Here is a 15,326-nt window from a genome sequence, read left to right as displayed (position 1 = left end):
ACTAGCTTCTATGAGACATGTATTGAGAATACCTTTATATGCTCGCTCTGTTGCTCGGTGCCATACTGCAGTGCTCCATGATGTGTTCAGTTCCTCCTCCCAGGCCAAAGCGTACGAAGGCTTATCAGACTTAGACATCAGGGTCTTATAAATTAACGAGATCCCACCCTGATCCCTAGAGTTTGCGCACCAGTTTTCATATGGCGTTATCCTGGGGGGGGGGGCCGACTTGTCCTTCCAAATAGTGTGGAGATAGTGGGAAATTTGGGAGAACCTAAAAAATTCATCGGTGGGCATATCCAGATGTTTTTTGCAGTGATATAGTGACAGTGGGCCCTCCATGGCTAGAAAGTGACCTATCCTGTACAGGCCTTTATCCGTACACCACCGGAACGCCTTGATATCCATCCCTGGAGGAAAGTCTGGGTTATGGAATATGTGCGAGAGGGGTTTCAGAGGGGAAATCAGACCGGGACGCGAGAATAGTTTGGAACAGAGGGCTACGGAGTGAGATAACGTGGGCGCTAAAATGGCTGGTCTGCGTTTGGAGTCACACCCCAAGATATAATCAATGGTATGTGATGGGATGGCCTGTCTCTCCATTGCAAGCCAGTCAGGTTTCGATCCCTGGAAGAAGACCGTCGAAAGTTGTGTCAGTTGGGCCGCTTGATAATATCCCCACAAATTAGGAAGCCCCATACCCCCCTGTGTTTTTAAATGATAGAGAACGCCTGATGGACACCTATACCCCTTTTTCCCCCACACAAACCGGATAATCTCTGCTTTGAATTTATTAAGGAAATGTTTCGGTACCGAGATCGGGAGAGCGCGGAATAGGTATAGCAGACATTTTTACCGCGTTCACCCGGCCCAGCCAGGACAGCCCACATTTGGCCCACCTCCCAATATCCCCTCTACACTTACTGATCATCGGGGGGTAGTTCGCTTTAAAGAGGCCTTCGATATGGGGTGTGAGCTTGATGCCTAGGTACGTAATTTGTGAGGGAGCCCATTGGAAGTCGAAGGTATCTGAAAGCTGTTTGAGTAGGTCCGGGGGAACGGAGATATTAATAGCCAGAGATTTGCCCATATTAACCCGCAGGCCAGACACCTCACTGAAAACCCGTAGAGTCTGGAGTATATTTGTCGTGGAAAAAAGGGGGGAAGTGACAAAGAGTAGGAGGTCGTCCGCATACAGGGCACATTTGTGTTCCCTTGGCCCACAGAATACCCCCTTGATGTCAGGATTCGACCTCAGTGCCACAGCCAGCGTTTCGATGGCCACCGCAAACAGGAGCGGGGAGAGAGGGCACCCCTGTCTGGTCCCTCTGCCAATTGGGAAGGATTCAGAGTATCTGCCCATAAGTCACACCTGGGCGGAGGGGCTGGAATAAAGTGACCCAATGAGGCTCAGGAAGTTGGGTCCAAACCCCCACCTTTTCAGAACACCCGTCAAGTACGCCCAGTCTATAGAGTCAAAGGCCTTATGAAGGTCTATAGATAACAAGAAACCCTCCTGCCACGGTCCTCCGTCCCACTGTGATTGAAGAAGGGAGACGATGTCTATAGCCCGTCTGATCTGGTCTGTTCCCTGTCTCCCCGGGATGAAGCCCACCTGGTCTTTGTGTACATATGAGGCTATGAAGCTGGACAGTCTGTTCGCTAGTATTTTTGTCATGATTTTAATATCGTTGTTAATCAGTGAAATGGGGCGGTAATTACACACCTCGCTAGGGTCCTTATCTGGTTTCAGGATGACCGAGATATAGGCAGAGTTTAGGTCTGTCCCCAGTTGGGCTCCATCCCTGAGAGAGTTGAACAGTCGCGTCAGGTGAGGGGCCAGGCATGGTCCAAATTTCCTATAGTATCCGGTGGAGAAGCCATCCGGACCCGGCGATGAGCCCAGCTCGAGGGCCTTAATTGTGGACAGTACTTCCTCTTGAGTGAAAGGGGATTCCATGATGTCCCTATGTTCCCCAGTCAGGGACGGCAATGGGAGATCGTCCAGAAAATCCTTCCCTGCCGGGGAAGGGGGCGTTTGGGCAGGCTTGTATAGCCCCAAATAAAATTGCAAGAATGAGTCCATTATTTTGGTTGGGTTCTGTGTCAGCTCCCCTGTGGGGACCCGTATTTTAGGGAAAGCAAGCGCCCGCTGTTTGGGGCTCAGTTTGGTGGCCAGACGGGAGCCTATCCTGTCAGTTTGGGAGTAAAACTTAGCCCCGGACCACCTGAGGTGCATCTCGGCCGCAGTTGTGAGGGATAGGTTAAGAAGGGCTCTAGCTTCGTCCAGTCGGGCAAGTGAATCAGCCGTGGGTTGGCGTTTGTGTGCTTTTTTCAGCTTGTGAAAGGTCTCTGTAAGCCTGATATTGTCAGCCCTATGTTCCTTTTTAAGTTTAGCTGCTACCTGTATCAGTTTTCCCCTGATGACCGTTTTGTGCGCCGCCCAGACCGTGGAAGGGGAGACTTCAGACGTTGCATTGATAAGGAAATATTCCTTAATGTCCTCTTCTAGCAAGGAACATTGAACCGGGTCGCTTAGTAGCGACTCATTCAGGCGCCAGCAAGGCGGATTTCTAGAGCCTGTTGGCCTCCTAGTAAGCAGAGTAACCATAGAGTGGTCTGACAGGGGGGTGTCTACAATCCTGGCGTTACATAGTAACGGAAGTGTTGTGGCGTGGGTGAAAATGTGGTCAATCCTGGCACAGGAGTTGTGGGGGGCAGAAAAGTGGGTGTAATCTTTTGTGCGTGGGTTCACTTCTCGCCAAACATCTATTAACCCTACCGAGTGGAGGAGCTTGGCTATATTGGAGCTCTGTTTGGAGGGGCGTTTAGGTTTAGATGTGCCGTTTGCCGTCTTATCCAGTGAGAAGTCAAACGTCGTATTCGAGTCTCCCCCCAGGAAGACAGTGCCCCTTAAGTGTGGTTGTAGTTTGCGTAATAGTGAGTCAAAGAAGGGTCTTTGACCCTTATTCGGGGTGTAATAGGAGACGAAGGTGTATAGTTCCCCGTCGATATGGCCTGAGACCAGGATATAGTGGCCCAGCGGGTCCACTATCGATTCCATCAGGGAGAGGTTGATGTGTCTGGCGAAACATATGGCCACCCCCTTCGTTTTAGTATCAGCCGAGGCCAGATAAAATTGGGGATAACGGTGGTGGAGGAACGTGGGTCTGTAGGTGGACGGGAAATGCGTCTCCTGCAGCAGAAGGACGTCTGCGTGCATAGAGTGGTATGACTGGAGGAGCTTCCTGCATTTAACGGGAGAATTGAGGCCCTGAGTGTTATGGGAGATGATCTTGAGTGTTGGTGGGGGGGGACATGTGTCAGCCATGGATCAGAGGTTTGGGAGCCCTACTATACCAATGTAGCCTACCTGTGTCCTGTCGAGAGTATTCCCCCCGTAGTTCGGGCTCTCGTAGCGTCGCGAGCCCTGGGTCTGGGTTGAGGGACTGGAATCCACCCTGGAACCGAGGAGCACTCCTAGAGAAATGTGGAGAAGTTGGAAGTAAAAGAGGTGAAACAGAGAAAGAAGGGAGAAGAGAAAACAACATTAGTACATAGCTGCCGCAGAGTAAATGTAATCTCATACTTAGCGAACATTTCTTAACCGTATTCCGGGGGTCCCCTGACCCCCCCACCCCGGGGTGAAGTGGGCGAAACTGCCCCCACCCCAAAAACTTTAGGGCACCGGTATGACCCTAAAACCGGGCTACCGGTAACGGATCTGGCTTCACCAAAGGTGATCCTGATCCAATGGAGGTGCACTGAGTCCACCACAGCCTCGTCACCACTAGACTATCACTTAGGGCTAACCGGGAGCCTATGATACCCAAAAACTGAACGCCCCTTCCGTGCAGGCCAAGGCCCACACAATGTAACTGAGACCCCAACAAAAAACTACCCTGAGGAGGGAGAAAAGAAAACAGGGCCGGTATCCAGTGACTTAACCAGTAATAAGTGCCAGCCTGTGGAGCCAGTGGGCCATGTAAAACCCACCCCTTTTACCGTAGTACGTTAGCCTTAAAAGAACTAAAACCATTCCCCCCTCCCTCGCTCGACATAACTGCGACCTTGACTTTCCCCTAGCCTCCTATGCAAGGCTTAGTTGTGTGTAGATAAACAATCCCTAGCGACCACGTTGAAGAAAATAGCCCCCCCAGGAGCCCCAGAGCTCCCGAAATCGTACCCCCCCCAGAATCCCAGACAAAAGCCCCAGTCCCTATAACATAAAAAAAAGAAAAAACTGCTTATCAGAGTTCCGATAGGCCTCAACAAGGCAACCAGTTCGTGGTATAGGAAAACAGTTCCCACAAGAGCCATCGTTGGGACCGGGGGGAAAACAGGGGCCCCCCATCCCAGTACGGGATGGATAGTTCTTCAGTGGTCCAGACCAGTCAGGACTGGTAGTACTTCAGATGATGATTCTCATGTGAAAGAGTTCTCTTTGGAACGCTTGTGGTTCTGTGTCAGCCAAGTCTTCTGCAGCGGGCTTGCAGGCGGCGGTCTCTTCGTGGATCCAGGTGTCCCCCTGCCGGACTGTGAAGATGGCGGTTCCAGAACAATCAGTCCTAATTGAATTAGCAGGCGTTCCCCCTCTGGGAATGATGAGAAGCCAAAATTTTTGTTTCTGTAGGAAAAATTCACTCGTAGCGGGAAGGACCATCTATAAGTGATTTATTTTCCCATAAGGACCTGCAGCAGCGGTTTGAGTGTGTGCCTCTTCTGCACTGTGTAAGGTGACAGATCCGCAAAGATTTGGATATTGTGGCCGTTTAAAGTGAGATTGTCCGATCTCCTAGCTCTCCTCATCACCTCCTCTTTGACAGCATAGTAGTGCGGTTTCACAATGATATCCCTGGGCAGGCCATCCGATCGGGGGGATTGTAAGGCTCTGTGTGCTCTGTCAAGCTCAAGACGGTGCTCAGCGATATCCGGGATGAGGCTTTTAATCAGGGATTTCACCGCCGCTTGTACCTCCTTGTCCGATTCCGGGAGCCCCCGTACCCTAAAATTATAGCGTCTTGATTGGTTCTCGAGGTCGTCGATCTTAGCAAATGCCGTCTCCAGTTGGTCCTGTACCTCTTGTAACCTAGTGGAATTCTGATTGATACGCGCCACTGCCTGATCCGCCTTTTGTTCTATAGTGTCCATCCTCATCCCCAACTGCAGCAAGTCTGCATGGATGGATGATGTAATTTGTGCTGCGTTCAGTGCCAGGCTCCTGGACAGCATTTGAGAGAAAGCAGCCATCATAGAGGGAAAGTCAGTGGGGACGGGGGCCTCCTCCTGCACCTCACTGACAGTAAGCAGCAGGCCTGTATGTGGATCTAGCATGGGGGTAGTGGGGAATACAGACCCCATCCTGCCCAGCAGTGATTCGGTGGAGGAAGGAGAGGCTGCTGCAGCTAAGGGGGGGAATCCAGTACCTGGAGATTGCGGGGAGGAAAGGTCCTGGTCAGCTATGGAGTCCTCCTTCTGCTCCGTTTCAAGCAGGCCTCGTGGAGCCGCCATCTTGGCATAGCTGAGGGGGCCGGGAGACGCCGCCATCTGGCCTGTTAAGTCCCTCCTGACTGGCGGTAATGACATCCGCGGGTTCGGGGGTGCCTCCCCTACCCGATGGTCCCGGTGAGAGAGCTGTGGGGGCGTTCAATCAGCTCCGGTGAGCAGCGTTAGGCCGTGGTGGAGCGGAGCTTCAGACGCCGGTGGCCATCTTGAAAGCTGCGCGCATGCGCCTCCCCAATCTGAAAAATTTAGAGCCACATGGGAACCCTGGGCTACCTTCTGCAATGTGTCTCTCCTACCTGGGGTCCAGCCTGGAAGCGAGATCACTTTAATCCATTTTTGACAGCGTTTCTCTGATCTTCTTCTCCTTTCCTCCATCCCACGTTTCTCTTTCTTTCTCTCTTCTCGCACCTCTCTTGGTGTTCTGATGTCTTGCTGTGATTGCTGAGTTGTTTTGTGACATGCTCTGTTTGCTGTTTGCACTGCTGTAGACAATCTTGTTTCTGTGTAGGTTGTATACAGCTGGACATTACTGGAGAGGGCTCTGTGGCCTTGACTTCCAGGACGCAGTGTGACCCCTTCAGGGGCGTCTGGGGAGCCGAGACTCGCGGGATCTGAACGGATGTCTTATTGATTCCTGAGGTTTGGTATAACGTTCACAATGATGATTTTATTAGTACTTGTACTACAGTATGGATGACTTAGGTTAGTTTTGTTACTCTAGATTGACACAGCTCTGTACTCTCATGTGTCATTGTCTTTTATCTTTTTGTTATCGTCCAAAAATGTCAATAAAAATCTTTAAACAGGAAAAAAAGAAAAAGAAAATATAAGCTATACAGTGGGGGGAATAAAAGCATCCCTTTAGAGAGAGACCCCTCCTTCTCTCGCCCCCTGCCTGTAGAGGCAGGGAGAGAATAGTAAGTACCAACAAACATAATGTATGGTTGGAGGACCATGTTTTAAAATCAGGGGCAGCCCATTCATTAAGGGCGCACGGGGGCTGTCTCCCCTTTCCATCACCACCGCCACCCCCTATTCATGCGTCCGGCCCCTTTCAGGACGCTGGGCGCATGAATTACAGTGCCAGTTTTTTTTTTAAGAATCTCATTAGAGCCAGAGGCTCTAATAGGCTTCAAAATAGGATGGGCTTTGGATGCAGAGCATTGCGCTTGGAGCCCACCCAGGTGTGTTAGAATAGCAAATTAATATTCACTATTCTAACACACCTTTAAACACCTCCCTGCCAATTAGGAAGTGCGGGTGTGAGACACGTTTCCCGATTGGCCAAAAGGAGAAGTGTTCTGATTGGCCGCTGAGGAAGAGGGAGGAAACGGAAGTTGCCTAGAAGGCTGTCAGGGATCCGTTGCCCGACAACAGCGCGCGCACATGCGCACTGATGCTGCTGCACAAATTTGGCAGCAGCAGCTATCCTTGTCTGCGCATCGGCGCACGCCAAATGCACACGCGCATGCGCCAATGGCGCGTGCATGACGGGTGCACGCTAATATGGGTTTGGCGCCACTTCCCCTTTAAAAAACCACGAGCAGCACTGATGCAGTGCTGTCTGATCTGCAGCTGTATACCTGCATCCTGCATTCCTGTTTACCCTGTACCGACCCAGCTCTGCCTGACTACCCGAACCTCTCCAACCCTTGACCTTTGGCGTGTTTGACCTTGCTCATCTGATTTGCCTATCTGCTGCCAGACCCTTTGCCCGAACCTGTGACTACGCACCAGCCTTTGCATCCACTACCTGATTGCCTGTTGTGACCCGGCCTGTCTGACTCCGCTTCTGCCTGTTTTTCTTAACCCGGCTTGCCTCATCAGCTCCTGTTGCCGCTGTACCAGTGTTCCCAGCTTCTGGTTACTGATCCGCTGCTCCTGCTCCAACCTACCTAGGTTCCAGCCATTCCTGAAGGATCACCATCACTCCGGCACTCCTACCTCCCTGCACTCCTGAGCTTGCTGTCCCCACTTCAGTAAGGCTGGGTTCACACTACAATTTTCCCGTCCGTCAGCCGCATACGATTTCAGTATTGAAAACGTACGGGAAAACGCATACATAGACAATGCATTGCAAATCGTATGCACTCAGATGCATCCGGGTGCGTACGATTTGCTGGCAAAACGTTTTTTAACAGTACGCAAAACCGTGTTCAACCATGGTTTTGCGGCCGTTTTTGAAACCGTATGGCAAACGCATACGTTTTTTTTTTAACATTAAAGTCAATGGAAAACGCACATTTGTGCGGTTCCATATGTTTACGTCCGTTTCAGCCGCATGCGTTTTTTCATATAAATCGTATGCGGCTGACGGACGGGAAAATCGTAGTGTGAACCCAGCCTAACTCGCGAGCCAGGGCTGTAACTAGGCTCTGATTACCAGGTACGTTCGTACATAACACAGGCGAAGGAGATGCCCACTTGTGATGCCTGCAGAGGAGAGCCAGGGAAGCCGCACATGGTTGAGGTAAGTGCACTGACTGACCCAAACTGGGGGGCCACTGATTAAGATTCTGCTACATTTCTTTGGTGAAAATAACCCAAATCAGTGTTTATTATTTAACCTGTAGGAAAGTTATAAAGTTTGCAAACTATGGTATATATATAATAATGGGATCAATCCTGATGTACTGATAACCTATCTAATTTCTTGAGGCCTGAAAATACCAGAATAGTACAAATATCCCTCAAATGGGGTCCTAGACAGTCCTAGGTATTAAGTGGCATGGCAAGTTTTTTGAAGTTGTAATTTTTTTGTCACAATTTTTTTACATACTGCCACCAGTGCAATACAGTATTATCATATAGCAGGTGTGGTGTTGATCCGGGAGACTGACTAGTAACAGTATGTAAAATAATAATACTACTTTAAAAAAATATATTTTTTTATTACATCTTTTTCTATTTTTTTTTTTTTATTATTATTAAAGAATCCATGTGACTCCTCTCAGTTTAGTCTACTTATCTTCACCTTAAAGCGGTGGTTCCCCCTTAAAAACAACTTTTTTTTATTCCACTGGCCCCCCACATTACAATCGAATTAAGGCTCTTATTTTTTTTTTGCTGCTGTACATACCTTGATACAGCATCTTCACCCGTGCATCCGGGTTGCGAGTCCCGCGGGAGTGGGCGTTCCTCACATGTGTTTGATTGACATTTTTCCCAAAAACGAGCTCTCCCCCCGTCGCGTAAGCCGCGTCACGATTGGCGAAAGGAGCCGAACGGCGATGCGCATGCGCAGTATAGCGCCAACTCGCCGTTCGGCTCCTTTCGCCAACCGTGACGCGGCTTACGCGACAGGGGGGAGCTCGTTTTTGGGAAAAATGTCAATCAAACACATGTGAGGAAAGCCCACTCCCGCGGGACTCGCAACCCGGATGCACGGGTGAAGATGCTGTATCAAGGTATGTACAGCAGCAAAAAAAAAATAAGAGCCTTAATTCGATTGTAATGTGGGGGGTCAGTGGAATAAAAAAAAGTTGTTTTTAAGGGGGAACCACCGCTTTAATAACGATTCCTTATCTCAATTCAGCTTAGAATTAAAAGAAATAGTAGACAAAGCATTTTCTGACAAGGTCCTGAACAAGAAAGAATGTCCTAATTTGGCTGCAAAAGAGGAAATGCAGTTTGAAGTTGGGCAATAATGTGTGAACTGTTCTGGTATTTGGCAATACTGCATATGAGGCACATATAATAGTTGAATATTGAGTACATACAATAATACATTTTTGAAACCTATTCAACCATTTAAATAAAGTGACTGGTATTTCTGGTCTAACTTCTTGTGAACATCAGACCCCCCCATCATGAGACTCACAAGGATAATATCCTACCCTGTCCTTTTCGTGTCTGTGCATGACTTTCCATCACAGGTCTGAATTTAATAATGGTATTCACTCAATATAGTGAAAGTGACTCTTTTTATTGGTAATCCTTTTATATGTTAACAAATATCATGCCCTCACAGTACTGTTTTTATAGTTGTTTGTTTTTCTTTAAAACAACCTACAGTATATTTGGTTGTACACAGTTATATGGTAAGGTACAGCATACAAACTCTAACTTTATATGTCTTGTATTTTCCAAACATGTATCTACACGTTATTATTCATAAAATTCATTATAATACAAAAGGAAACTTATGACAAATATAAAGTAGTTGTTATCCCAATTTGTCTGAAAAAGTGGAAATACATTTTAGAGTATACCAACTCTAATTCTATATGTGTTCAATTAAAAAAAAAAAGTATCTGCACTTAATACTATCATTATAAAAAGGTTAAAACAGTTTTGCTTACACTCTAACGTTTAATGTTTAAATAACTGTATATAAATTAAAAGTTTAATAAAAAAATGCAGTTTTGTTGTGTGAACAGAAGCATGTAAGAATATAAAGTAGGTGTTATGCCAATTTGAAACATAGAAAAATAAAAAAGTGACGGCAATAAAAAAAGACCAAGTGGTCCATCAAGTCTGCCTTTTTGTTTTGTTTTTTATACGTTTTGTATTTTATCATGTTTTTTGGGGGGGTGGGTTTATTTTTTTATTTTATTTTTTCATTACATTTTTGGTATAGACCTATGTTTGTCCCAGGCATGTTTAAAACCACTTACTGTTGATTGACTCACTAAATATGCTGGAAGTTTATTCCAAGCATCAACTTTCAGTAAAATAATATTTTCTAAGATGAATTTTGAACTTCCCTCCAGTTAGTTTGAGGTCATGTCCCTGTTTTCTTGATTTTGGTTTCATAAGGAAAATCCTGCCCCCTTGATGTAGTTAAAGGTTTCAGCCATGTCTCCCCTTTCCCTTCTTTCCTCCAGACTGTTGTTCTGATTATGATGAAGAAATAATACATTTTCTAATCCTTCTGGCGGAGGTGTAAAATTCAGTTAGGCCTCAAGACAGATGAACTAAAGGTCTTTGTGACTTCATATGTTTTCCAAGTTTCAATGGATCAACCATTATAAAATTGATAAGCCTTGTGTTGAAACAGAAATGCCTGAACAATATTCACGAAACCAAAGATATTTACCTGTCCTTGTTGGGTAGATTAAAGGATAAACCAAACATAAAAAAAGTTACACATATACGTGACAAGACTGTTATCACATAGAAATCACCCTAGTCCAATGGTTCTCAACCTTTCTAGTGTCGTGACCCCTTGATAAAATTTCCGAATTTGCAGGGACCCCTAACAGAAAAAAAAATTATTGTAGCGTGGTAAGTAATTTGCTCCCCTAACCCCTTCCACTCCAAAATTTAGGATGTACCACTCTCTTTTATCTCTCTATCCTAATTGTTTTTTAACCCTATCCCAAAATCAGGAGATTGGGTCTCCTTCAGCCCCTTCCACTTCACATTCCTCACCAGTCAGCTGACCTCTAGTCTCCCCCCCCCCCCATCCATGCCGTGAACTGAATGGGCAGCTGAAGAGGCTGAGTGGGCGGTTGCGGGCTCCAGGAACAGCCCCGTTGGGCGGCAGCGAAAACGCTGGTAAAGAGGCGTGGGGTTCAGGAACAGCCTGGGATTTGGTGACCCCTGGCAAATCATCATTAGACTCCCAGGTTGAGAACCACTGCCCTAGTCTAACAAAACCCATTGTGTTAGGAATTGTGGTTACAGCTAAACCATCTCTAAATATTCATTGAGTCTGTTCAAAGTTAATTGTAAAACATGTTATGAAGAGAATTGAATTTTGTGCAGTCAGTATTATGTTGAAAATACAGATGTTTGATTATAAGTCACTCAAATGATATATTATGTTCCAGGTCACAGATACAATTATGATTTTAGTATTTACTGACCCAATGATAAGGTAAAAATACATGTTTTTGATGTAGAACAAATTTGAATTAGAAGAATTGTTTTAAGATGCCAATCAGTGTTATGAAAGACATATGAATCGTGACTATAACTGGATAAAAATATACATATAGCATAGGTGTGTGCAGGGGGTGTGCCGGGTGTGCCTAGGCACACCCTCATGCCCAGGCACACGCCAGTTTTTTTTCACCCCTGCTAATAGGGATGAGCTTTATGTTCGACTCGAACATTGGCTGATTGGGGCAAATTCAAACATTTTGTGGTGTTCGCGGCAAGTTCGAAAGCCACGGAACACCCTTTAAAAGTCTATAGGAGAAATCAAAAGTGCTAATTTTAAAGGTTAATATGCAAGTTATTGTCATAAAAACTGTTTGGGGACCTGGGTCCTGCCCCAAGGAACATGTATCAATGCAAATTTTTTTAAAAAATTGCAATTTTTTCAGGAGCAGTAATTTTAATAACCATGCTCGGATAAGGGTCTGGTATGGATTTTGAGGGGGACCCCTTACGCCATTTAAAAAACAAATGGCACAGGGTTCCCCTTAATAGCCATACCAGACCTGAAGGGCCTGATTTGGGGGGGGGGGACCCCCTTTTTTTTGGTTTGGGGTTTCCCTTAATATTCATACCAGACCCAAAGGGCCTGGTAATGGACTAAGGGGGGAAGCCATGCAATTTGTTTTCAATGACTTTTATTTGTATTGTCGGGACCCAACAATTCATTAATAATTGCATTGATACATGTCCCCTGGGGCAGGACCCAGGTCCCCAAACACTTTTTATGACAATAACTTGCATATTAACCTATCATGTTCTGCTGTGAACCGAACCGGGGGGTGTTCGGCTCATCCCTACCTGCTAATAGCGCTGCCAGTGTGGCTATTTATCAGCGGAATGTACAATTCCTGTCAGAACTGCAGCCACTGGCAGCGGAGTGAGCAAGCAGGCAGCCACATTTTCTGATACTGTCTCTGTAGTCCCGGCTACAGCATCCCTGACAGCTGAATATCACTCCACCACCTGCTATCAGGGATGCTTTATCCGGGACTACAGAGGCAGCATGGGATAATTCCTGCCTGTTTACTCCACAGCTGGTGGCTGCAGTCCTCACAAGAGTTAGTAGTTACCAGATCCCACCATCCTATGCTTCCTGTTGCCACAAAAACAGCTTACAACTGAAAACTGTCTTTCCTCTGTACTCGTTTTTATGGCTGAGTTGGGCCTTTCACAGCTCCCAGTACAGGTGGGCGGAGCAGGAAGTGATCATCACAGTGCACCCCAGAGCACTGCTTCCTGCCCTGCACACAGCTCTCCCTGAGGGAAGACTGAAGTTCTCAGAGGAATTATGGCAGCCTGCATCTTCTGTACATGTGAGTCCTGACCTTCTCTGCTTTTTACACTATACTGAGCTGTGCTGTAAACCTGTCCTGCGCCTTGCAGGGAAGGTTTACTGAAAGAAAAGTGACATTCTTGAACAGGTTAGGAATTACTTGGACTTCTACATACAGTATCTCACAAAAGTGAGTACACCCTTCACGTTTTTGTAAATTCAGTATGTTATTATATCTTTTCATGTGACAACAATGAAGAAATTACACTTTGCTACAATGTAAAGTAGTGAGTGTACAGCTTGTATAACTTGATGTCCCCTCAAAATAACTCAACACACAGCCAATAATGTCTAAACCGCTGGCAATAAAAGTGAGTACACCCCTAAGTGAAAATTTCCTAATTGGGACCAGTTAGCCATTTTCCCTCCCCGGTGTCATGTGACTCGTTGGTGTTACAAGGTCTCAATGTGAATGGGGAGCAGGTGTGTTAAATTTGGTGTGATTGCTCTCATACTGGTCACTGGAAGTTCAACGTGGCAGCTCATGGCAAAGAACTCTCTGAGGATCTGAAAAAAAGAATTGTTTCTCTACATAAAGATGGCCTAGGCTATAAGAAGATTGCCAACATCCTGAAACTGAGCTGCAGCACAGTGGCCAAGACGATACAGTGGTTTAACAAGACAGGTTCCACTCAGAACTTACTGTTAGACAGGTTAATTGGTTGTTCTGCGAGCTGGTCGGTAAGTAGGCTTGGTTTTTCCCTGGGCATTCCCCAGACTTTGTTGTTACCTATTTTAGTCTTCCAATGCTACTGACTGTGATGGCCAGCTATAGATGGGGGTGGTGGAAACATTTATGTTTCACCTGTGGTGCGTGTATTGGTCCAGCAGCGCACCAACACCTTTGCAGCCATTGTGCTATATGCTGGGTGTTTGGTGTGCTCCTGTACCTTTAAGGAGGGGTGGCTCCCCTTCAGTCCACCTGCCCTCATCTATCCATCAGAATGCATGTGTCTCCATTGTGGGGACACTCACAGTTTAGTGTTAGGACCACAGATTCCAGGGTGCCTTGGCGTGGTTCTGTGGCTCACGCATGTGTTTGCAAATGCGTGCGGACAAAACCCGTTTTTAACGCATACTGTTAGACAGGTTAATTGGTTGTTCTGCGAGCTGGTCGGTAAGTAGGCTTGGTTTTTCCCTGGGCATTCCCCAGGCTTTGTTGTTACCACTCAGAACAGGCCTTGTTATGGTCGACCAAAGAAATTGAGTGCACGTGCTCATCGTCATATCCAGAGGTTGTCTTTGGGGAAATAGACATATGAGTGCTGCCAGCATTGCTGCAGAGGTTGAAGTGGTGGGGGGTCAGCCTGTCTGTGCTCAGACCATACACCGCACACTGCATCAAATTGGTCTACATGGCTATTGTCCCTAAAAGAAGCCTCTTCTAAAGATGATGCATAAGAAAGCCCGCAAACAGTTTCTTGAAGACAAGCAGACGTTGGACACGGATTACTGGAACCATGTCCTGTGGTCTGATGAGACCAAGATAAACTTAATTGGTTCAGATGGTGTCAAGCGTGTGTGGCAGCAACCAGGTCAGGAGTATAAAGACAAGTGTGCCTTGCCTACAGTCAAGCATGGTGGTGGGAGTGTCATGGTCTGGGGCTGCATGAGTGCTGCGGCACTGGGGAGCTACAGTTCATTGAGGGAACCATGAATGCCAACATGTACTGTGACATACTGAAGCACAGCATGATCCCCTCCCTTCAGAGACTTTGGCCGCAGGGCAGTATTCCAACATAATGACCCCAAACACACCTCCAAGACCACCTCTGCCTTGTTAAAAAAGCTGAGGGTAAAGGTGATGGACCGGCCAAGCATGTCTCCAGACCTAAACCCTATTGAGTATCTGTGGGGCATCCTTAAATGAAAGGTGGAGGAGCGCAAGGTCTCTAACATCCATCAGCTCCGTGATGTCATCATGGGGAGGAGTGGAAGAGGATTTCAGTGACAACCTGTGAAGCTCTGGTGAACTCCATTGAGTGTTGAGTTATTTTGAGGGGACAGCAAATTTACACTGTTATACAATCTGTGCACTCACTACTTTTTATTGTAGCAAAGTGTAATTTCTTCAGTGTTGTCACATAAAAAGATAGAATAAAATATTTACAAAAAATGTGAGGGGTGTTCTCACTTTTGTGAGATACTGTAGATGTATTCAACATACACAATATATCGAAATAAAATCATTATTTTTTAATAAGACATTATGTGTATGTTAAAGACATTGAATAGGGATTGGATTTTGGACCCCGAACCAAAAACCAAACAAAAAGGGGGGGTTAGGGCAGTTGGACTATTGCGGTACAATAAACAAGTGTAAAGGAGAATATATATTTTATTAACACAGACAATAAGATACAAACAAAAATACAAATTAAAATAGTGACGATCCATGTGTATCACCACAGTAGTCAACCCCTGAGGGGGGAAGGTCACAATGGGAATAGGGGTCACTAGGGGAGTCTCTAGTTTTGCGGCCATTGCCTAGGGCTGTCTGTATAACCGCTGGTTTGATGTATCACACACCTCACTGTTTTATGAATGGATTCTGTATATGCTTAGTTCATTAACCACTTGCCGACCACGCACCGCCAAAATA

The sequence above is a fragment of the Rana temporaria genome, chromosome 4 (assembly GCF_905171775.1).
Source record: "Rana temporaria chromosome 4, aRanTem1.1, whole genome shotgun sequence".
NCBI lineage: Eukaryota > Metazoa > Chordata > Amphibia > Anura > Ranidae > Rana > Rana temporaria.
The sequence above is the reverse complement of the archived record's forward strand: the minus strand, read 5'-3'. Positions refer to the sequence as shown.